The sequence below is a fragment of the Vulpes lagopus genome, chromosome 2 (genome assembly GCF_018345385.1).
Source record: "Vulpes lagopus strain Blue_001 chromosome 2, ASM1834538v1, whole genome shotgun sequence".
NCBI lineage: Eukaryota > Metazoa > Chordata > Mammalia > Carnivora > Canidae > Vulpes > Vulpes lagopus.
Genome location: NC_054825.1, coordinates 83,511,153 through 83,535,572, shown reverse-complemented (window position 1 = coordinate 83,535,572; position 24,420 = coordinate 83,511,153). Strand labels below are relative to the sequence as shown.

Here is a 24,420-nt window from a genome sequence, read left to right as displayed (position 1 = left end):
AAGCAGTGGCTAATGAGCAATTAGCTCATTATCTTTATATATAGCAATTTATATCTTTAAGTGATACTAGAAAAGGAAAAGGGTTTAAAATCTGTGATCTAAGTTTCTACCCTAATAAACCAGTGAAAGAGAAAAAAAAAAATTAGGGCAGCCCTGGTGGTGCAGCAGTTTAGCGCCACCTGCAGCCCAGGGTGTGATCCTGGAGACCCTGGATCGAGTCCCATGTCAGGCTCTCTGTATGATGCCTGCTTCTCCCTCTGCCTGTGTCTCTGCCTCTCTCTCTCTCTCTGTCTCTATGAATAAATAAATAAAATCTTAAAAAAAAAGAAAAAAATTTAAACCCATAGTAAATGAAAGAAAGGAAACAAGAAAGAGTGTAAATCATTGAAATATAAAATCTGAATAATAGAGACAATTTACAAATCCAGAAGATGATCAGTAGAGATACTAAAAATATTTAAAGGATGATAAGGAAATATGAACAATCTTATGCCAAAGCAATCATAATTTAGATTACATCAGTAAACTTATTAAAAGACACAACCCATGAAACCGATCCAATTAAAAAAAGGAAATCCAAATGGTCCTATATCAATTAAAGAAATTAAATTCATAATTAAACACTTTCCCCCAAAAGAATCCTAAAACAAACAAATAAAAAACCAATTCCAGGGCCATATGGTTTTCTTAGTGAATTCTAATAAGGAAAAATAACAATCTTTTATAAATTCTTTCAAAAAACAGGAGGGAACACATTTCACTACATTGTATGAGAAAAGGATTACTCTCATCTAAACCTGACAAACAATTTTTTTTAAAAAATTGTGGATCTGTATTTCTCATTAATATAGATGAAAAAATTTAACAAAATATCAAGTAAAATACAGCAACAAAAAGCTACTATGTAAAGACCGAGTGTGCTTTATCCCAAGAATTCAAAGCTGAACATCTGAAAATCAAACAATGCAATTCAATATATTAACAGATTATTATTTCAATGAGTACAAAAAAACCATTTGACAATATTCATCATCCATTCTTGATACAAACTCTCAGCAAACTAGAAAAGAAGTACTCCCCTCACATCTGGTAAAAGTCATTCTGGAAAAATCTATAGCTTAAATCATATTTAATGACAAAATATTAAATTATTTCTCCCTAAGATCAAAACCAAGCAAGGATATCTGTTTTTCCCATTTCAATACATTTTATTGGTAATCTTATCCAGTATAAGAGGACAAAAATAAATAAATAAAAGGGGTAAAGTTTAGAAAGAAAAAAAATTCTGCTATTCACAGGTAACAATTATTTATGTAGAGAAAAACCTGAGAAATCCATAAAAACAAAACAATGAAAAATACTAGAATGAATGAGTGAATTTACTAAGTTATAGGTACAAGGCCTTGTCAGTACCAAATTGAAACATGGACCAAAAATATCTGAAACTTCAGTCAATACTGTTCCAATTCAAATACTGAAATATCAAAATGATGGTTGTTCAGGAGATTTGAAGTTCCCTTACTGCTGAACTCAACTCTTAGGAAGAATCTAAAATGTTCACACCCTCATCTTAACCACTAGTCAGAGCCAAGGATTTAGACTTTTGGGGAAAAGAAACACAACAAAACAAATGCTATGCTTCAGTTTCTTTATTTTTATTTTTAAAATATGTTTATTTATTTATTCATGAGAGACACAGAGAGAGAGAGAGAGGCAGAAACACAGGTAAAAGGAGAAGCAGATTCCATGCAGGGAGCCTGGTGTGGGACTCGATTCCGGGGCTCCAGGATCATGCCCTAGGCTGAAGGCAGGCGTTAAACCACTGAGCCATCCAGGGATCCCCCTATGCTTCAGTTTCAACAGAGTTTTTGTATATAATGTTCATAATATCATAAATATTTTGTCATAACAAGCATGAAAATGTGAACTGTATTAAAGAGAAAGTGCAGTAAAATTGATACAGATTTTAAAATTATCAGACAAGGATTTAAAAATTATTGTGAGTATATTAAATAATTTACAGGAAAAGATACATTCCCACACAAGATGTATGTGCTTATATATATTTCACATGTATATCTATATACATATATATGTCCCATATATATATTTATATATACACATCTAATACATATATGTATATAATATGTACATACAGTCATACACATATAATACATATGTATATAATATGTACATATAATAAAGATACATGTATATATGTATTGCATATAGAAAAGAAATGGAAACTAAAAAATGAAAATTTTAGAAAAAAATTAGAATATATTAAAAATATTCTTTGGATAGATTTAACAGCAGATTAGACACTGGAAAAGAAAGAATCAGTAAATCTGAAGCTGGGCCATTAGAAATGCACAAACTGGAATAGCAAGACAAAAATGGGGGAATGGGGAATTAAATTAAGTAACCTGTGTAATATTATCAGGAAGCAAGAAAGAGAATGAAAGAATAATACTGAAATAAGTAATGGCCAAAATTTTTCCAAATGTGATGAAACACCAACCCATAGATCCTTGAAATACATTGAACAAATGAGAAAAGGGAAAAGAAAACCATACTAGGCACATTATAGCCAAATTCTGAAAACTGCGTAAGTAGAAAGCTTTACAGCAACCAGATTTTAAAAAGAAGGAAATAGTAGTATTCCCCCCAAAAAACTATTATTTGCAGCACACTCCTGGGAACAGGCTTAACTATAGATAATAATGAATGCTCAGAACTTTATTATCTCCTACTGGACCCACCCAATATATTTTTAATGTAACTGATCAAAAAAATTAATGATTGCTTATTATATGCAAAGCACTGTCACAGTTGTTAGGATTGCTGAGTGAAGACATGGCCCTACCCTCCAGGAGTTTATGATCCAAATAAGAAGGCAGATCTTGTGCAAAGAAAATTAAAGTACATCAGATATCCACTGAATGGAACAGAGATCAACGTGAACTCAGAGTATGGAAAACTTCCTCAGAAACTATTATCTGGATTTTGAGGATTTCAAAGGGATTCTGGGGGAAGCATCTGTTAGTGGTACTGCTGGAGTGGCAAGGTAGTATATGAGCTCAGAGCCAATGTGTAGACCACATGCAAGATGAAGCAGCAAGGAAAATTAGGAATGAAGTGATGGAGCATACACTGAAGAAAGTAATAAAACTATGTTGCTCCATTAAAACAAAACAAAAATAGCCTTGGTATTTTACATTCCAGTTTCCAGGAAACCAAACTGCAATGATCTGAATCTTTACAATAATTCCCCTTAGCTTGAATTCACTTCAGTGGGTTGATATTCCTAAAAGTTAAAAGAGCCTTTTGAGAATAGATGTGCATTATCACCACAAACTATATAGCAAGAATATTCCTGTACGTCTCTCTGCACGTTCTGTAATTCTGAAACTTCAGATTCCTTTTAAGTCTGCTTTATACAAAACAGAATATACAAAATATAAAATTTACCATAGACTCTAACAGCAGAAAATGATTAACGGTACCAGTTTTTACTAAGTACACAGACGATGACACATTCTATGCCTGGCACTTCATATATATTCTCTCCTTTAATCTTTATAGTAACATGCTGATATGCATATTACTTCCCATATTTTATAGGTGAAGCAACTGAGGCTTACAGAGGATGCACAGCATGCCCAAGATCATGTAGGTAGAGAAAATAGCCCCAGAATTGACCTCATGTCTATCTGATGGCACAGCCCAACTTCTTTCTATCACACACTGCAGGCTTCCCACTTTTTTAAAAAAATATTTTCTTTATTTATTCATGAGAGACACAGGCAGAAGCAGGGTCCATGCAGGAAACCTGATGCGGGACTTGATCCTAGGACTCCGGGATCATGCCCTGAGCCATAGGCAGATGGGCTCAACCGCTGAACCACCCAGGCATTGCCAGGCTTCCCATTTTTTAAAGTGACTTTGATTCTGTTACACTGTGAAACTACAATCAGGAATGCAGAATCCTGCAATAAAGTCTTTTGAATAGTTTTCAAAAATGACTAAAGTCAATACAAGCATTTACTCTGCCAAATCTATACTAGTTATTACCATACTTAAAGATGACCCTCGGGGTGTCTGGGTGGCTCAGGTCTTGATCCCAGTATCCTGGGATTGAGCTCAGGTGGAGCTTGTTTCTCCCTCTCCCTCTGCGGCTCTCCCTGCTCATCCCCCCCCTCCCCAAAATATATATAAAATCTTAAAAAAAAAAAAGAGAGAGAGAGAGAGATGAGCTTCTTTACCACTCAGGATGCCTGTTTCAACCCCTTTTTAGTGGTCCTTATGTCATAAGGCCATGTGAAGACTATTATCAATCTGGACAATATGAAAAAAATGAACTTATCCATAAACACAAAAATTCAACTAAAAAATAAAGGATTGTAGGTCACCTGCAACTAGTTTCTTGGTTCTTTTCTGAAATTATTCTGTAACATAGATGGAATTTATTTCTAACAGGCTGAAATATCCTCTTGAAACCCAAGGAAGAGCAAGCTTTATATTTGTGTATTTCAGAGTCTACTCTAACTCAGAAACCATAACTATTCTTCTGCACAGATCCTGGTAATGGTCACATGCCTGTGCATTCAAAGGCTGAGAGTCTATCAATCCTTCATAACCCAAGAAATGCAAAAGCATCCAATACTTTCAAGGACGTTCACTCTCATACCAGCTTCTTCTCTTTGCATAAAGTAGATAGTATGTGTATATGGCTCTCTCACGCTGAGTCAATATTTAAAGCACAAGAATGAAATTAAGGAAACAGTTTCCAGGGAGGAAATTGAAGCAGTCATCAAAAACCTCCCAAGACACAAGAGTCCAGGGCCAGATGGTTTCCCAGGGGAATTCTATCAAACATTTAAAGAAGAAACCATACCTATTCTACTAAAGCTGTTTGGAAAGATAGAAAGAAATGGAGTACTTCCAAATTCGTTCTATGAGGCCAGCATCACCTTAATTTCAAAACCAAAGACCCCACCAAAAAGGAGAATTAGAGACCAATATCCCTGATGAACATGGATGCAAAAATTCTCAACAAGATACTAGCCAATAGGATCCAACAACACATTAAGAAAATTATTCACCATGACCCAGTAGGATTTATCCCCGGGACACAAGGCTGGTTCAACACTCGTAAAACAATCAATGTGACTCATCATATCAGCAAGAGAAAAACCAAGAACCATAGGATCCTCTCATTAGATGCAGAGAAAGCATTTGACAAAATACAGCATCCATTCCTGATCAAAACTCTTCAGAGTATAGGGATAGAGGGAACTTTCCTCGACATCTTAAAAGCCATCTACGAAAAGCCCACAGCAAATATCATTCTCAATGGGGAAGCACTGGGAGCCTTTCCCCTAAGATCAGGAACAAGACAGGGATGTCCACTCTCACCACTGCTGTTCAACATAGTTCTGGAAGTCCTCCCCTCGGCAATCAGACAACAAAAAGACATTAAAGGCATTCAAATTGGCAAAGAAGAAGTCAAACTCTCCCTCTTCGCCGATGACATGATACTCTACATAGAAAACCCAAAAGCCTCCACCCCAAGATTGCCAGAACTCATACAGCAATTTGGTAGCGTGGCAGGATACAAAATCATGCCCAGAAATCAGTGGCATTTCTATACACTAACAATGAGACAGAAGAAAGAGAAATTAAGGAGTCAATTCCATTTACAATTGCACCCAAAAGCATAAGATACCTAGGAATAAACCTAGCCAAAGAGGTAAAGGATCTATACTCTAAATACTATAGAACACTTCTGAAAGAAATTGAGGAAGACACAAAGAGATGGAAAAATATTCCATGCTCATGGATTGGCAGAATTAATATTGTGAAAATGTCAATGTTACCCCGGGCAATTTACACGTTTAATGCAATCCCTATCAAAATACCATGGACTTTCTTCAGAGAGTTAGGACAAATTATTTTAAGATTTGTGTGGAATCGGGATCCCTGGGTGGCGCAGCGGTTTGGCGCCTGCCTTTGGCCCAGGGCGCGATCCTGGAGACCCGGGATCGAATCCCACATCAGGCTCCCGGTGCATGGAGCCTGCTTCTCCCTCCGCCTGTGTCTCTGCCTCTCTCTCTCTCTCTCTCTCTGTGACTATCATAAATAAATAAAAAATTAAAAAAAAAAAAGATTTGTGTGGAATCAGAAAAGACCCCGAATAGCCAGGGGAATTTTAAAAAAGAAAACCATAGCTGGAGGCATCACAATGCCAGATTTCAGGTTGTACTACAAAGCTGTGGTCATTAGGACACTGTGGTACTGGCACAAAAACAGACACATAGATCAATGGAACAGAATAGAGAACCCAGAAGTGGACCCTGAAATGTATGGTCATCTAATATTCGATAAAGGAGGAAAGACTATCCATTGGAAGAAAGACAGTCTCTTCAGTAAATGGTGCTGGGAAAATTGGACATCCACATGCAGAAGAATGAAACTAGACCACTCTCTTGCACCATACACAAAGATAAACTCAAAATGGATGAAAGATCTAAATGTGAGACAAGATTCCATCAAAATCCTTGAGGAGAACACAGACCACACCCTTTTTGAACTCAGCCACAGCAACTTCTTGCAAGATACATCCACGTAGGCAAAAGAAATAAAAGCAAAAATGAACTATTGGGACGTCATCACGATAAGAAGTTTTTGCACAGCAAAGGATACAGTCAACAAAACTAAAAGACAACCTACAGAATGGGAGAAGATATTTGCAGATGACGTATCAGATAAGGGGCTAGTTTCCAAGATCTATAAAGAACTTATTAAACCCAACACCAAAGAAACAAACAATCCGATCATGAAATGGGCAAAAGACATGAAGAGAAATCTCACAGAGGAAGACATGGACATGGCCAACATGCACATGAGAAAATGCTCTGCATCACTGGCCATCAGGGAAATACAAATCAAAACCACAATGAGATACCACCTCACACCAGTGAGAATGGGGAAAATTAACAAGGCAGGAAACCACAAATGTTGGAGAGGATGTGGAGAAAGGGGAACCCTCTTACACTGTTGGTGGGAATGTGAACTGGTGCAGCCACTCTAGAAAAACGTGTGGAGGTTCCTCAAAGAGTTAAAAATAGACCTGCCCTACGACCCAGAAATTGCACTATTGGGGATTTACCCCAAAGATTCAGATGCAATGAAACGCCGGGACATCTGCACCCCGATGTTTCTAGCAGCAATGTCCACAATAGCCAAACTGTGGAAGGAGCCTCGGTGTCCATCGAAAGATGAATGGATAAAGAAGATGTGGTCTATGTATACAATGGAATATTCCTCAGCCATAGAAACGACAAATACCCACCATTTGCTTCAACGTGGATGGAACTGGAGGGTATTATGCTGAGTGTATTAAGTCAATCGGAGAAGGACAAACATTATATGCTGTTATTCATTTGGGGAATATAAATAATAGTGAAAGGGAATATAAGGGAAGGGAGAAGAAATGGGTAGGAAATATCAGAAAGGGAGACAGAACATAAAGACTCCTAACTCTGGGAAACGAACTAGGGGTGGTGGAAGGGGAGGAGGGCGGGCGGGGGGGGAGGTGAATGGGTGATGGGCACTGAGGGGGGCACTTGACGGCATGAGCACTGGGTGTTATTCTGTATACTGGTAAATTGAACACCAATAAAAATAAATTTATTAAAAAAAAAAAGGAAAGAGTTTAGGGTTTGCTTTTGCCGTTTGCTTCCTTTTCTAATATAAGTCTTAATTCCCCTTAGCTGCAAAGTAGGAATATAACATTAGCTTCTCCTTCAGAGAAGGAGTCTTAGCTCCATTAGGGCAGGGATTATTTTCTATCTTATTCATTGCTTTTATTCACTACACTTAGCATTCTGCAGGTACTACGTGAATGCTAATGAATGAACAATAAAACAGGGATAGGGAAAATTAAGATGAAGTGTTTTGAGGTACTTGGAGTCAAATGTAGTCTACTTCAGAAAACACTGCTTGAACATCTACTATGTTCTAGAAACATTTCCAGGAATACATAAAGTATCTTCAGAGAGCTTGCAGGCTACTGGAGGGCAAGAGAATAGGTGATGGGCCAACAAAGATCAGTTCTCTGCTGTGAATGTGTGTGGAAATTTTCATATCTGTATGTGCAGTGTTAGATCTCTCCATGGACCCATGTATTAGGGGGTGAGGAAAAAGATGCTTTGCCTGGGTATCGGGTATCGAAAGCCACTGTGGAAGAAAAAATAAAATAAAGCAAGTTGGTCTACTTAGATCAAATGAGAGTCATGGCATGTCACCACCGAGTACCAGTTCCCACTCTCTGGAAAAAGCCCATCAGGTAACAATGCCAGGCCATCTTAAACCAACACATTTCAGTTTACAATCCGAGAAACCCTGGTCATAGCTGCAAATCTAGGCCAGTTTCTTCTCTGGCAGTAAGACTAGGAGGTGTGGATCCTCTCCAGTGGATATAGACCCATTGTGTTGCTGATCAGGTGAACACAGTCCTGGAAGGAGACCCTCATTAATCCATTTTACCAGACATGGTCAGAACTGGCTTCCACCGTAGCAAAGAGGAAATGTAGGAGAAGAAGAACCCTAGCAAAAAGTACCACGAAAATGGGCCATGCATAATGGGAGCTGTTCTTGCAATTTGCCAGTGACCTCATGCCTGTCCCTGGGGCCAGCATGAATGCTTGCAGTACAAGTAACCTGTCTGCCAGGGTGACCTCAGGCCCTGGAGTTACAAATAAAGCCATGAACACACTGTTCTCTGGACACTTTTACAGTCTTTCCTTTCCAGGGCTTTCAGCTCTACACCTGAAATCTGCAACTTTGGCTCTTTCTTTACTGTGATCCTAACAAATTATCCCGATAAATCATGGTTTCCCCACCGAAGAAATGTAAATATTTTTAAAAAACAGAAACATACCTCTAAATGCCAGTTTTCAAAGCCCCCCCCACCCCCACTTCATCTGTAAACAAAGAAAAAAATCTAATTAATTTCCTAAGCATTATTTGAATGGTATAAACCTCAAGTTTCTGTTAGATCAGTTACAAACCATGGTTAATTAAGCAGGAAATGATTTTTCTCCAGTAAGTAGTAAAGCTAAATCAAAACAGTTAATGTCATCAATTATACCCAGAAACACATCAACTCTTTTTCTGAGAAAAACTCTACCAATAAGGATCAAACTGGATGAATGACTGTATAAAATAAAGATGCTCCCCCCCCCCCCCCCCCCCCGGAAAAAAAGATGGTCCTCTACTAAAATTATGCAATTTTAGGTTCAAAGGAGATTCAATGTCCTCAAATACAGAAATACTGTTTTATGCTCAAGGCTGTGAATGCAGTGTTAAGAGCCTGCATGGTAGACTCAGACCTGGGGTTTAAACTCTGTCTCTACCATTTACCCATCACTGGACCTTAGGCTCACAACTGAAGAATAAAATATCCATTGGAGAGCTACTATGTGAATTAAATAAGATCATACACACACACACACACACACACACACACTGCACAAAATTCAGGATACAGTAGGTCTTAATATTACTACTATCCCTTCCACAACACTGTCAACAAATGCCTGATTTGTCTCTTTGAAAACTTGTGTTGACAAGAAAACTGTTTTCTTAAGAAGCAGCCCATTTCATTTTCAGATCACTTACTATTAGAACTTTGATCTTAGAAGAAGTTTAGCTCACTGACATGGATCAAGTCTAAATCTTCATTCCCATAACTGCCCTTCAGACACCAATGACCTAGAGTACAAAATATGGCAGAGGCTTTACAACTCTCACTATAGATCCATCAGCAGAGCCCGAAGAATACCTTAGCTTTGCTACCAGACACTTCAGTATCTAATACAGGAAGAAATCCAACTTACCATACCCCTAAGTGTTTGTCCCATGTTAGGATTTATAGGCCTGTCTTCTCTTGGTTGGCATTTGGAACCCAAGTAAACAGCTTTTCATGTGTTCCTCCTAAGTGCCATCTTGTTGGAGCAAGTCCATTGTTTTAGCTTGTCCCATTAGATTCTGATTCTGTTGTTCAGTGTACTTCCCCCTGTGCTATGACACCAATAAACTTTCTTCACATACCTTCAATACCGAAACACATTAAAATGTTGGAAAGGCCAATGTCAAACAGATCTTGAAGAGGACCCTAGAGGTGCATCTCCAGATTTATAACAACTCCTCAGGAATAATTATTGAGCTAATAAATAGTACTAGCATTCAGTCTATATCTCCAGATTTATAACAACTCCTCAGGAATAATTATTGAGCTAATAAATAGTACTAGCATTCAGTCTATATTTTTCTATCATTCCCCCACCCTCATATATGTATCAAGAGCCTCTGACACACCCCTTGTTGAATTCCATATGTACTTTGTATAATGCATGCCTTTGTTTCTCTTTTTTCTACTACCGCTGTCATAAAAGACTGAGGTTATTCTGTATGGCTTCTGCTTAGAGAACTTATATTAGAGTCTCATGATCACAGTCCTCTTTCTAATGATTTATATTTAATTATCTAAGAACATAATTTTAGAATCAACAATTCACAAGAATTTTGCTGTGCTTAGTTTATGTCATATTACAGAAACAATGAAAAATTGGTTTCTCATAAGCAATATGATGATAAAATACACATAAGATACGCACTGTATTAGATAAAAATATAGATGGAGAATAAGAAACATGAATATAAGTCTATGATCTACTATCTAGAAAAAGTTAATGGGTGTATGTGTAGATGGTTTTCTAAATATCTTCTCAGGTTTACAGGGCTCTCTAAATAACACTGAGTCTTCCACAGACAGGCATTCTGTACTCTCTTCCTTTTTTACGCCAAGACATTCTGTATCTTTATGAGGTTACTCAACCCATTCACTTTGAGCGCAAGGAAGTTAGCACCTGCCACAAGGGATCAAAATGTGAAATATGATGAGGGAGCCCTGTGATAAGTGCCTGACCTTAGCAAACAAAAATAAAACCCCTAAGAAAAAGAAGAAAATGCAGCAATACACAAACCAGAGTACTGTGTGGCTCTAAACAGAAGCAATTAAAGTTCCATTCTATAGTAAACAGTAGTTGAGTGTGTGATTCAAGGAGCAGGAATGCCAGGAGACGTCAGGGAACTCCCTTATTGCCCCATCTGTATGACACTATAACATGATAGTCTCCATTAAAAAAAAAAAAAGTCAACCAGCCATCTTAGTGATAGGAACCTGGGGCCCATTTCTCATCTGACATAATACTTCACGGATCAAGTCCAAAAACAATGCAGGGCCCTTGAAATCAGCAGGAACTCGGCCCTCTGATCCATGCCAAAGAGCAAGATGAGAAATGGGGCTGGTATAAATATTCATTGGGAAGATATGGCCAAACTCCTTGTGCTGTGTGTCTAGTGCAACTCAAAACTGCTCCACCTGGTCCCTTCTGGCTCCCTCATGTCTACCAGGGGCTGGCAGCTGGAAAGCAGGCTGAGCCTTAGAGATCTTTTAATTTGTAAAGCACCAGAGAGGCAGGCAGAAGGGATGACAATGCATACGCTAGGTTTCAATTACAGGGCTGTCTTTTCCCCAGGTGGAAGGCTACACTGACTACAGAGAAGTCAATGTCTCATCTATTAAAGGTTTCCTCAGAAAATGTTTGGTCCTTTGCAAATGCTGGGGATATAGAATAATGTTCATGGTCAGCCCTCTTGACAAAAATCTTGGCCAAATATATCAAGCATACTGAATACTTTGTTGGGCTCCCGTGCAATCTTTACTTTTCTCTCATTTTCCAAAGTAAAATCATTCTATAACTTCTGCCTGGAAAAATACGGATGGCTGCCTCTAAGTTCAGAAATAGGTTGCTATTTAGCCTATAAAATGTAGGATGAGAGAGGCTTTGAGGGCACTATCCCATGAATCTTACTTCCAAGAAGGTTTTTAAATATTGCATAAACTTAGATGTGTTCCAACCATTAACATTTAAGGGGAGCACGCAATGTTCTAAATGTAAAGCACTTGCCCAGTTCCTAAAAGCTTGGCAAAAATATACTACAATGTAATTATTTCTTTATAATAAAAATGCCATAATATTATTAAGTTTTAGGACACTCACCTCAGTAATCTGTTGTAATGTGTCAGCGATGAGGCATTAGCTGTGCCTCATATTCTACCTGCTATGAAGCAAGGTTTACCAAATACAAACACATACACAATGAAGGGTTGACTAGGGTCTACTTGGTTGTTTCTATATGAGAACTTACTATGCTTATAATTACGACCTGATCTTGCCATTTATTAGAGTAGATCTGTCAGTTCTAATATTTGGATAAATTTCTGATGTGGGTCACTTTATTTTTATTATGTATTAAAAAGGAAAAAAAGTTGTATTTATTTTTAACTCTCTGAATTTCACACCTGCCCCAGAATAGGCACATCTCCCCATGGCAGTTAGAGCTTTGCAAAACCACCTCAAACTTTTCAAAACCTTCTAATGCCACCTCATCCTTCTTTTTTTCTTTAAAGATTTTATTTATTTATTTGAAAGCAAGCATGCATATGAGTGGGGGGAGGGGCGGAAGGAGAGGGAGAGAGAGAACAAACCTCAAGCAGACTCCCTGCTGAGCAGAGAGCTCGGCACAGGGGCTGATCTCATAACCCTGAGATCATGCCCTGAGCCAAAATCAGGAGTTAGGCGATCAATCAACTGAGCTACCCGAGTGCCCCATCCACCCCATCTTTCTTAGAGTAATTCCCAAATTCCTAACTGGTCTGAAGGCCTACTTCCTCACACTATCCAATGCCTCATTTCTCTGATCCTGGCTCCTAGTGAGTCCCCTCACTCATGAAGCTCCTCCTCCAGCCTACTCTATCCCATCTACCTGGCCCTGACCACTGGTCTTCAAACATGCTCAACAGGCTCACAGAGCAGGACCTCTGCACTTGATATTTCCTTTATGTGGAGTACAGTTCCCTCCGGCCATCCTCCTTTTCCTGTTTCTCTGCTCAAACACTTCCCTTCCTATTCAGAGAGCCCTTTCCCATTCTCCTTATAAAATAGCAACACTCCTACCCAATAATTGTCTCCTATACCATTACATAGCTTTATTCTTCTTCAAGGCAATTATCTTCCCTGGCACAGTATATAATTTATTAATTTATCTGTTAATTGTTTAGGATGTACACTCTGTGAGAGAAAGGGAGTTTTTGTTCATTGCTGTATCTACAGTGCTAGAACTGTATGGGTACACAGTGATTGTTCAATTAACAGTTGTTGACTATGTGACTAAATGATTCATGAACTGAGTGTTTAGAATCAAAACTCTAATAATTAAAAAAATACGGTTCAAGTATGAAGAATTTTATAATTTGGCAGAATCTCTGTATTTTTTTACTCTTAAATTTGAAGCACAGAATAAGTAATAATTATTTTATGAGTGCCTAGCATGCAAGAGGCATTACTTTCTAACATTTTAACAAAAACATAGTTTTGCCTGAAATGAAACATTTTCTTGCATTCTTTGCAAAACACAAACTTTAAGAGGAAGTGTCTTAGGCTGCTGTAAGAAAATGCTACAGGCTGGGTAGCTTATAAACAACCAAAATTTATTGCTCACAGTTCTGGAGGCCGGGAAGTCTAAGATCAAGACACCAGCAGCATTGAGTTCACTGGTGAAGACTCTTTTTAGCTCATAGCTAGCCCTTTTCCACTGTGCCCTCACATGGTGGAAGGGCCACAGATCTCTCCTGAGCCTCTTTTATAAGGACACTAATCCCTTTCTTTTTTTTCTGTTTTTTTTTCTTTTCTTTTTTTTCACTAACCCCTTTCATAAGGGCTCTATCCTCAAGACTGCAGTACCTCTCAGAGGTACCACCTCCTAATACTATCATCTTTGGGTATTAGGATTTCAACACGCCAATTTTAGGGGGACACCAGCATTCAGACCATAGCACCAAGCACTGAGGCAAAAAGTAAAAATATTCCATTTTCAGTCTTCAAATAAAACTTTTTGAAGCCTCAGTGCCGTATAACATCTACAGTCTCTCCTCAACATAAGCATTTCCCTAAAACATAAATAATAACATTCTTTTCTTTAAAACATTTCTAAAATTCACCAACTGTAGTATTTTTTTAAAAACAGCTTTATTTTTCTCTCTTTAAAGTGATGAAAACTCAAGAACTTGAGAAGTTGACAAAGTTCATGCAACTGGCACTGGAAGAGCCTACATCATACATCAGATGCTGATTAGGAGCTACTGACTAGGCTTCAAAACATTTAATTGATAATTACAAAAAAAAAAAAAAAGCAAAAACAAAACAAAACATTCCTGCTACTATTTTCCCCCTCTGGCTGCTTGTCATTACTCTTCCTTTCAAAGCTCAGTCTTCAAACTGGCATCAGTGCTTCCTCTCCCCTCCTTACCTCAGCCTCCCTCCACCTCAACCAGTATCCAGAGTCTATACAGTTATTAGCATCAACTACTAATTACTAATGGGCTTTTTGAATTTATTTTGTCAAGTCTCACTTGGACTCTCCGGCATTTCACAATGTTAATGACTTCTCCTGAAACTTTCTTCCTCTTAGGCTTTCTTCATACTTTCAGAGTGATCCTGTTGCTTTGGTGATGGGTTCTCCATTTACGATTTCCTTTTACCTAAAAGAAATCTCCAGTTTTGTTCAGGTATCATTTCTCACCAACAAAGAGCAGTGCCTTGGGGAAAGCTAAATCCATGCTCAGCTCCAGGAGATGGCAGTCTAATTCTTCTCCCAAGTTAATGACTGTCTCAGGAATCCTAAATCAGGTATATTTGTGCTGTCAAGGGTTCAGAAGTAGCCAAAGCAAAAGCCAATGAATCACTGAAGTAATAAAGTAGAGCACAGGAAAAAAGAGAGTTTGCAAACTAGGAGCACCCAAGCCAAAACTTGAAGTGAGGCTGAAGGGTGTATTGTTACAAAGTGGCTTATCTAGTGGAAAAGCAGGGCTTGTATTCTTCCCGGTGATTGGTTACAATATTAGAATTCTCTTAAATGATAGGGAATTGATCCGTTACCTCATTTCAACCTTGGGAAACAGTTCAAGTGTTGCTTACAATTTCTAGATGTATCAACAAGAAATGACCCAGGTCAAGTTAGCCTTGCAAAATAAGCTAAATCAAGCTTTATTGTATGAAAAACTGGTTCTGTCTGCTTGGGGAATTTTCAAGGCTGGTCCCTGTTTGTTTTTTATTTTAATAGTGCCAAAGGGACGCAAGGAGTACTTTTGCTGGAGACTCCTCTTGTAGGAGAGCTTCCAGATCCAAACTGCTTCTTTGTCCGGATGTGAATGAGGAAGCACATAATCCTGATCCCTACAACCCATCATTCTACTGCCAGAGGAGAAACAGACTTAGGGCAAATCCAAGACTGGATGGCAGAGCAAAAGAAGACAAAGGGAACTGGTTTTCTGATGAAATTATTGAGCTCCTTGATCAACCACACCCAAGGCCATTTTACCTCTGGAATTCTGGTTATGTGATCCAATAAATTACCTTATTGTTTCAAGCTAGGTGAGTCAGCTTCTCTATTACCTGCACTTGAAACCATTTTTACTGATACAACTACCCTTTCCTGGTTTCTTGACGTCACATCTGACCATTAGTTTTCAGTCTTCTTTGTGGCTCATTCTTGTGTCCTCTTAATCTTTTGATGCCCAGAATCTTACAGCCTCAGCCCACATCTCATCTCACTCAGGTGAACACCCTTCTGGGAATTTCCACATGTATCTATGTCTTTGACAACTATTTTTGTTGTTGTTGATCAATTCAAAAGCCATCCCTCCTCAGCCCACATGTCCCTTCTAAGCACCGGATCTTATTTACAATTCTATACTGTCATCTCCACAGGGATTTACACAGACCCTCCTAATAGAATATGTCCATAGCAGGGATCCCTGGGTGGCTCAGCACTTGGGCGCCTGCCTTCGGCCCAGGCATGATCCTGGAGTCCGGAATCGAGTCCCACATCGGGCTCCCCGCATGGAGCCTGCTTCTCCCTCGGCCTGTGTCTCTGTCTCTCTCTCTCTCTCTGTCTCTCTCTCTGTGTCTATCATGAATAAATAAAATCTTTAAAAAAAAAAAAAGAATATGTCCATAGCTCAGCTCATCATTCCCATTAAACCTACTTAAACTCTTACCTTGAACTATACTATTGGATTGGTCCCTTAAACCAGAATCCTAGGTGATATACTCAAGCCTTCCATCTTTAGAGAGCTCACCAAATACCCTCAGTGCTTCTGCCTAAAAAGATACCGAGGTATTTACTCCTTTTTATCCTAATCACTACTTAAATTGGGTTTTTGTAATTCTTCACCTAAACGTTTTTTATAGTATACACTGAATCAGCAGTTCGCACCTTCATTCTTTGGTGCTAAGTGCTCTATAACTATTCTTTCACTGATTAATGAACAAACAGCTGCCAGGTTTTTCTGTTTGTTTTTTCCTCCAAATCATCCTCCAGACAATCATCAAATTATTTTTCTCAAATGCAAAATATAATCATAAATACACTACTTCCCTTCTTAAATACCCTTCCCATTGCCAAAAATGAAAAAAAAATCTCTACTGGCTTAAGTTCACATATTTAATAAACCCTACTATATGTCAGATTTTAGGCTAAGGACTTTGAGAGTGTGAGTTATGATTTTCTTATTTTAAAAATTATAAATGACCTTAGCCATGACAAAATTTAGGTATCCTCACACTGCTCTGAATCCAAGAACCGGCATCTATTTTTACTCTGATAGACTATTTCCATACCATTTTTATGCTCTATCTAAATGTGAACTAGGATTATTCTAAGTTAATTACAATTTATATTACTGCATAAAAATTCCAGGAAATATGATTAGCTAGTTGACACTGTCATGTACAGAAATTCGTACTTTTCAGAAGCTTCTCTAAAATTCAAAATTTAGTCTTTTCCTCCCCGCCTGATGGAAGCTTGGCTGCCATCATGAATGACACAGTAACTATCTGGACCAGGAAGTTCATTACCAGCCAACAACTACTTCAGTGGAAACAGATGACCATTGATGTTCTTCACCCTGGGAAGGCAACAGTTGTACCTAAGACAGAAATTCAGGAAAAACTAGCCAAAGTGTACAAGGCCACACCCAGATGTCATGTTTGTATTTGGATTCAGAACCCATTTTGGTGATGGCAAGACAATTGGCTTTGGCATGATTTATGATTCCTTGGATTACGCAAAGAAAAATGAACCCAAACATAGACTTGCAAGACATGGCCTGTATGAGAAGAAAAAGACATCAAGAAAACAGTGCAAAGAACACAAAAACAGAATGAAGAAAGTCAGGGGGACTGCAAAAGCCAATGCTGGTGCTTGCAAAAAAGAAATGAGCTGGCGGTTGGACAACAGAAGGAGTAAAGATTCTGCAGTGGCTTTACCTGTGGTGATTGTGCAGATTTTTCATGAGAGGATTAATAAACTAAGAATGTTAAAAAATAAAATAAAATTCAAAATTTAAATACTACATTTTAGATAAATGAATATGGTGATTTGCTGGTCTTGTGATTCCACTTAAGAAATTAGCTCTGAAATCTCACATTCTTTAAAATTCAGAAATCACTCAAATTTTTCATATTTTCCTCAAAGTTATTTTTTTCCTGAAGAGAGATTATTTAAATCCCCACCAAGTCATACACAATTCCATATCTTTATTAATTTATTTGACAAATACCTGGGTGCCTAGGCCTTTGGTTTTCCTTTATGAACAAAATGGATACAAATTGACTTCTGTGGAGACTGCATTCTAGCATAAGGTAGGAGAAGAATAAATATTCCCTTATATGGCAATCACTATTCACTTTGAAATCTTTGCAATGGGTTATTTCACAGGAATAAAAAACAGATAAAAGACATTAAGAATATTTTAGCTGGGAAATTACAACTTAATAATCAGACATTTAAATCTTACATTCATCTATTCATATGTACTGAGCATCACAATCTGAGTTACTTACTCACTTGTATCCAGACCCAACGTATTTATTGAGCACCTACTAGACATTTGCCATTGTAGTTGTTAGTAGATTCAAAGGTGGTAAAAAAACTATGGCTTCCACACTCTGTGATGATGGTCACAGTCTAGGAAGTGAGATGGAATGACCGCACAGTGCAACTCAGCACTGTGGACATCGGCAGTATAGATGAGACATGATTCGTTTCCTGGGTTTTGTGTGAGTGCAGACGCCCATGCATGCAGAGATAAAAGAAGGGATCAAAACTGAGTTCTGAGGTTATTCTCCCCCAAATTAGTGAGGGATTCTGGAGGATGGGAGGACAGGCTGACTCAAAGGCACAGATGTGGGAAGTGGCATAGTGTGTTCAGGTACCCGCAAGTAGTAAAATATTTCTGCAACACAGATGTCAGGGAGCAGGTGGTGAAAAGCAAGGAACTCCTGGAGGTCTATGCTGAGGACCAAATTGCAGTCCACATGCAGAGAGGAGCAAATGCAGATCTGGAAGCCACAAGGATGCAGGGACAGGATCATATGTTAGAAAGATGAGCATGTGGAAACTGAATCTGGGTGGGGAAAACGAATCAGGGAGGCAAGATGGGAGCCTACTGGCGTGCTGAGGTGGGAGATGGGTAGACACACCACACAGGGTGATGCACTGAGGGGTATTTAAATGTCTGATCCTCAAGTTGTAAACAAAAGAACAAAACTTTAGTTGGATGTTAAATTCCTAGAATTTGGAAACGAATCAGATGTGAAGAGAGGGACATTTCATAGAGATAACTAAGGCTGAGAACCCAGTGGTTGGGAAAAGGATGGAACAGAACAGGAACAAAAAAGGAAGATATTGTTTTCAATGAAGGGGAAGTGATGATAGTACAGCTTTGAGGGAAAGGAAAGACTTCCAAGGATGACGGACCCCTTGGCATTTGGGTAAAAGAGGCATATTATGGATTTCAGTTCAGTTCAATCACTCCATGCACTTTAACTTTTTTTTTTTTTTAAGATTTTATTTATTCATGAGAAACACAGAAAGAGAGGCAGAGACATAGGCAGAGGGAGAAGCAGGCTCCTTGTAGGGAGCCCAATATGGGACCGGATCCCGGACTCCGGGATCATGACATGAGCCGAAGGCAGGTGCTCAATCGCTGAGCCACCCAGGTGCCCCACAATTTAATTTTTTAAGGTTGCCTGCTTTGTTTTCCTAATTAGCTTTTAAATTTGCCAAAAGATATCTACTTCCTATACCACATAATTACTGAATACTATACATGCCAGACACTGTCCCAGTTTTTATATATATATATATGTATGTATGTATATATATATTATAATATACAAAATTGTATTATAAATAACATTGTGTGTATATATATGTTGTATATATTACATAACATATTATACATTATATGTGTGTGTGTGTGTGTTTGTCTATAGTCAGTCAATTAAGTAACTGGAAATAACACAAATGTCCACTACAAGGTGAATGGACAGACAAGCTATGGTATCAGTACCTAGTAGACTACTGCTCAGCAATACAAAGGAATGACCTGATCCATTGACAGATGCTCACGACATGGAGGAATTTGAAAATAATTATGGAAGGACGTCTGTGGTTCCCATGAGATGGGAGGTGGGGAAGAAGGTGTGTGGTAGAAAAAATAAGAGGTAGGAATAAACTTTTGGGGCAATGGATAAATTAAGTATCTTGGCTGTGGTGATGGGTTCACTGGCATGAACCTATGTTGAAACATCAAACTGAATACTTTAAATGTGCAAGTTAAATGTACCTAAGAAAGCTATTTTTTTAAGAAAGTTATTTTTTAAAAATAAAATAATAGGTATATTTATGTGGTGGATTATGGGTTAATTTTAATTTTTTTCTTTTTACATTTTAAGCATGATGCTAGAAAACCATATTACCTTTAAAATAAAATTCATTTTAAAAATGATAAAAAGTGCACTGGTCAAGTACTCAAGTAATCCTAGTAATCAGGGAACTGCAGCTTTAAACAACAGTGAAATATTGTATCAAGCCCATCAGACTAACAAAATTACAAAATCAGAGAAGGTCAGATGTCAGCAAGAATATGGTAAAGCAAATAATTCTCATACTTCGGTGGGAATATAAATTGGTATAGCTAATTTGGAAAGAAATATTGTGATATCTAGCAAAACAGAAACTGTGTTTCTACTAATGACTGCAGGACCAGTTTTCAATTTTCCATAATTCTAAAAACTGGTGCCATTGAGAAGAATGAACACACATTGGATGTATTCTGTGTGAGTGCTGAGATTACAGATTTTCACAGTTCAGCTCGTCCCTCCTAGATTTCTCTCTTCAGTCTCTCTCCCCTTCCCCTTTCCCTGGTCTCCCACCTCTCTGACAGTCTCACTGCAAACCTTCCAGTCACTTCACCGTCACCCCCGAAATCCTTTACCTCTTAACAGCTCCTTTCTCTTCCCCACTCCCCCCCGCACACACCCAAAAATGGCTGAGCAGGGATCAGAAGTGACATGTGAAGACACATCTCTCCTCTGAAATGGGAACAGTCCAACAGTGGCAAAGTGGGGAAGGAAGAGCCAGGGCATCCAGTAAACACAGCAAGGAAGGTAGGGAAGCCTTTATGGGGCCGGCCAAGGCAGAAACCTCAGTTCCACGGGCATTCTGTCTGGAGGCAATGAAACACCCAGAAAGCAGCAGAGCAAGAGGGACAGTAATGTAATTTTAAAACTTGTAGCTGTTATTTTTTATGGAGATGTTTTAGATATTTAATAGTGTCACAAAATGTTTTTATTGATGTATACATTCTGATACTTTAAAATTCTGTTATTAATGCTTGTATTACAGGATAATGCTGAAGTGTTTAGCTGTCATTTGCTGTGGTACACCAAACATCACGCGTCAAGTCCCCAAATTCCTCTTTTCTGTTTCAACTCCAGAAAAATTATCCCATAACATTATTTGCTTATAAGAGTAAATGATTAGAAACAACTTAAATGTCCACCTAAAAAAGGATGCATAGATTATTTGGATTATATAAATGCTACGGAACACTATCCAATGTTTATAATAAATGAGCTAGAGCTACATGCATTAATATGGATACAGAATATAATTTTAGGGGAAAAATAGGCCACAAAACCACATATTGTTTTATATTCACATGGATTTCAAAAACTGCTCATGTTATATATTATTTCTAAATTTATAAATATGTAGTAAGATACAATGCATTCATGATAACAACAGCTTCTACATTCAGGACAGTATTTTCTCAAGGACAGAGAATACATATCTCAGAGGAATACATAAGGATCTTCAGCAGTGTCTGTGTTTACTTTTACCCCCCTCTTTTTGTGGGGGGGTAGGGGGGAAGAGAGAGGAGCTGTTAAGAGGTAAAGGATTTCGGGAGTGAGGGTAAAGTGACTAGAGGGTTTCCAGTGAGACTGTCAGAGAGGTGGGGGATCAGGGAAAGGGGAAGGGGAGAGAGACTGCAGAGAGAAATCTAGGAGGGCAAGCTGAACTGTGAAAGTCTGTAATCTCAGCACTCACACAGAATATACACAACAAGTGATGTAAACTGATGTTAAATGTCATACAGATCAGGAGTGCATACAAATGTATACAAGTGGATAAAAATAGTTTTATTCCCTTTCACCCCAAACTGATCGGTACCAAAACGATTTCATATTTTCTACTAAAAAAAATGTCAAGACAAAAAAGAGCTTGGAGACATACCTTTAAAACTCCATTATAATGGAAATTGCGAACTGTTCAGTTATAATACAGGTAATTACAGCTGACTAGGTTTCTGAACTCACACCACATCTATGAATTTATGAACACTAGGAAAGTGTCCCAGTTAAACTGATAATGTACATGGTTCAGCTTCTGAAAATGAGAATGTTTTTACATCTAAAGCTGAGCTGCTCTTGTTCGAATTCAGCTTTAAGCAAAACAACAGATAAGCATGGTTTCAATCCCTTACCATAATGTACCACCCAATTTCAGAAATCTCTGTATTTTGCAATTCGATTTCTCTGTTTCACATCAAAGTGAGGTAGAGCTTTGGGGACACCCAGAGAAATACTGCCTGAAGACAGAGACAGTAAATGAAGAACAACTAGGCCACTCTTGAGAACCCTTGCTAAATAAAGCCTATTGTAGCCAAATTTTAGGCATGTGGAATAAATTCAAAACATTGTGGCTTGCCACAAACTCAGTATATTAAACCTCATCCCAAATGAGATGTTACTTGATTTATTTAGACTCCTTGGCATGTGTGGATTAATGTGCTGGCAGTCTGAGCAGTTCTTCTTCCTGGGTTCTTTCAAGAATTCTTGGATAGAAGAGCTAAGCTAATTTGAATGACATTTATATGGGAATATGACTCCAGGTGCAATTATAATCAGCATGTGGTAGGAACAGTGGTGGAGCTTTCTTCTGCTGAGCACATCTGCCCAGAGGGAAAAGCAGAAGCTCACTCTGACTTGCCTCTTAAAGGGCTGCACTCGATGGAGCCTTGTCTTCCCTGCAGAGGCGGTACAGCCTACAAATGAGCCAAATGGAGGGATGAAGAAGGGAAGGGAGGTTTTCTTTTTTTTAAAGTGTCTCCATTGGGCAGCCCTGGTGGTGCAGCGGTTTAGCGCCGCCTGCAGCCGGGAGCGTGATCCTGGAGACCCAAGATTGGGCTCCCTGCATGGAGCCTGCTTCTCCCTCTGCCTGTGTATCTGCCTCTCTCTGTCTCTCATGAATAAATAAATAAAACCTTAAAATAAATAAATAAATAAAAGTGTCTCCATCTCTTTTCTACAGGGAAACTTGACTTGGAGGGCAAGGTGCAATAAAAAGTAGTAGGTGAGAAGAAAAGTGAGCCAGAGAAAAGGCTGTACAGAGTAGCCTATTCTGTATGAAGTGTGCAAAGAAGTGTACTTCTTTAACTACTGCAGGGCTTGTTCATGCATCACACGGAGTGTGGGAGTCAGAAAGCTGCTGGTCGGGCCCCACAGGCTCCTGCCACCACTAGCCTTAAGTCCTGCTCTTTGCACACAGCTCAAAACGCAGTGGGGCTGCAGGATGAGTATCCCGGCTTATAGACACCTTGGCACAGCACAAACCTGGCACAGCTGATCTTTCTCATGCTTACAGAAGTACTGAAGTTCTCAACGTCATCAAAGTCATCCCTCCATCAAACACTTTTTTCAACCAAAAGATAAACTTAAGCACCTACTTTGGGGGGTCTCTATTTTAAAAGTCTCGGTGGCCTGGCAGGAAAATGGCATGTCTGGCAGGCTGGGACTCTAGTCTTGCTCCACTCTTTCCCAAAGGAGTGTCATTCCTTACTGTCTATTATACCTCAATTTCCTCATGTATGGAACCAGGAAAACAGTCCTTGTCATGCCTAACAAGGAAGGTGGAGTACAAACCATAGAGCATGTGTTTGGGAAGATGCTTTTAAAACTGTAAAATGAAAAAAAAAAAAAAAAAAAACTGTAAAATGTACAAAGCTGGAGGTGTCACAACTTCAGATTTCAAACTATACTACAAAGCTGTAGTCATCAAAACAGTATGGTACTGGCATAAAAACAGACACACAGATTAGTGGAACAGAATAGCAAGCCCAGAGACAGACCCATGATTAATTAATCTTCAACAAAAGAGGCAAGAATATATAGTGATAGTCTTTTCAATAAATGGTGTTGGGAAAACTGGATAGCTACATTCAAAAGCATGAAATTGGACAACTTTCTTATATAACACACAAAAATAAGCTCAAAATGAATCTAAGACCTAACTGTGAGACCTGACCACAGAGATCCTAAAAGAGAACACAGGCAGTAATTATTCTGACATTAGCATTAGCCACATTCTTCTAGATAGGTCTCCTAAGGCCAGGGAAATTAAAGAAAAAAATAAACTATTAGGAGTATAAAAAAATAAAAAGCTTCCGCACAGCAGAGGAAACAATCAACAAAACTAAAAGACAACCTACTGAATGGGAGAAGATATTCACAAATGATATATCCAATAAAGGGTTAGTATTCAAAATATCTATAGAACTTATTGAACTCAACACTCAATCAATAATCTAATTAAAAAATGGGAAGAAGACATGAACAGATAATTCTCCAAATAAGACAGATAGATGGCCAACCTGAGACACAAAAAAATGCCCAACATCACTCATCATCAGGGAGATGCAAATCAAAACTTCAATGAGGTATCTCCACACCTGTCAGTATGGCTGAAATAAAAAATACAAGAAACAACAAGTGTTGGAGAAGAAGTGGAGAAACAGGAGTCCTCGTGCACTCTTGGTAGGAGTGTAAACTGGTGCAGCCACATGGAAAACAGTGTGGGAGTTCCTAAGAAAATAAAAAATAG

At 38.5% G+C, this 24,420-nt stretch overlaps 1 protein-coding gene and 1 pseudogene across 10 annotated transcripts in view; one reads left to right on the top strand and one right to left on the bottom strand.

Annotated features, from left to right (window-relative positions):
- The window catches only part of EYA4 (EYA transcriptional coactivator and phosphatase 4), a 318,816-nt gene that overhangs the window by 86,765 nt on the left and 207,631 nt on the right, over positions 1-24,420 (bottom strand). The gene's annotated exons all lie outside the window — the stretch shown is intronic.
- Positions 17,008-17,539, top strand: LOC121484621 (annotated as a pseudogene).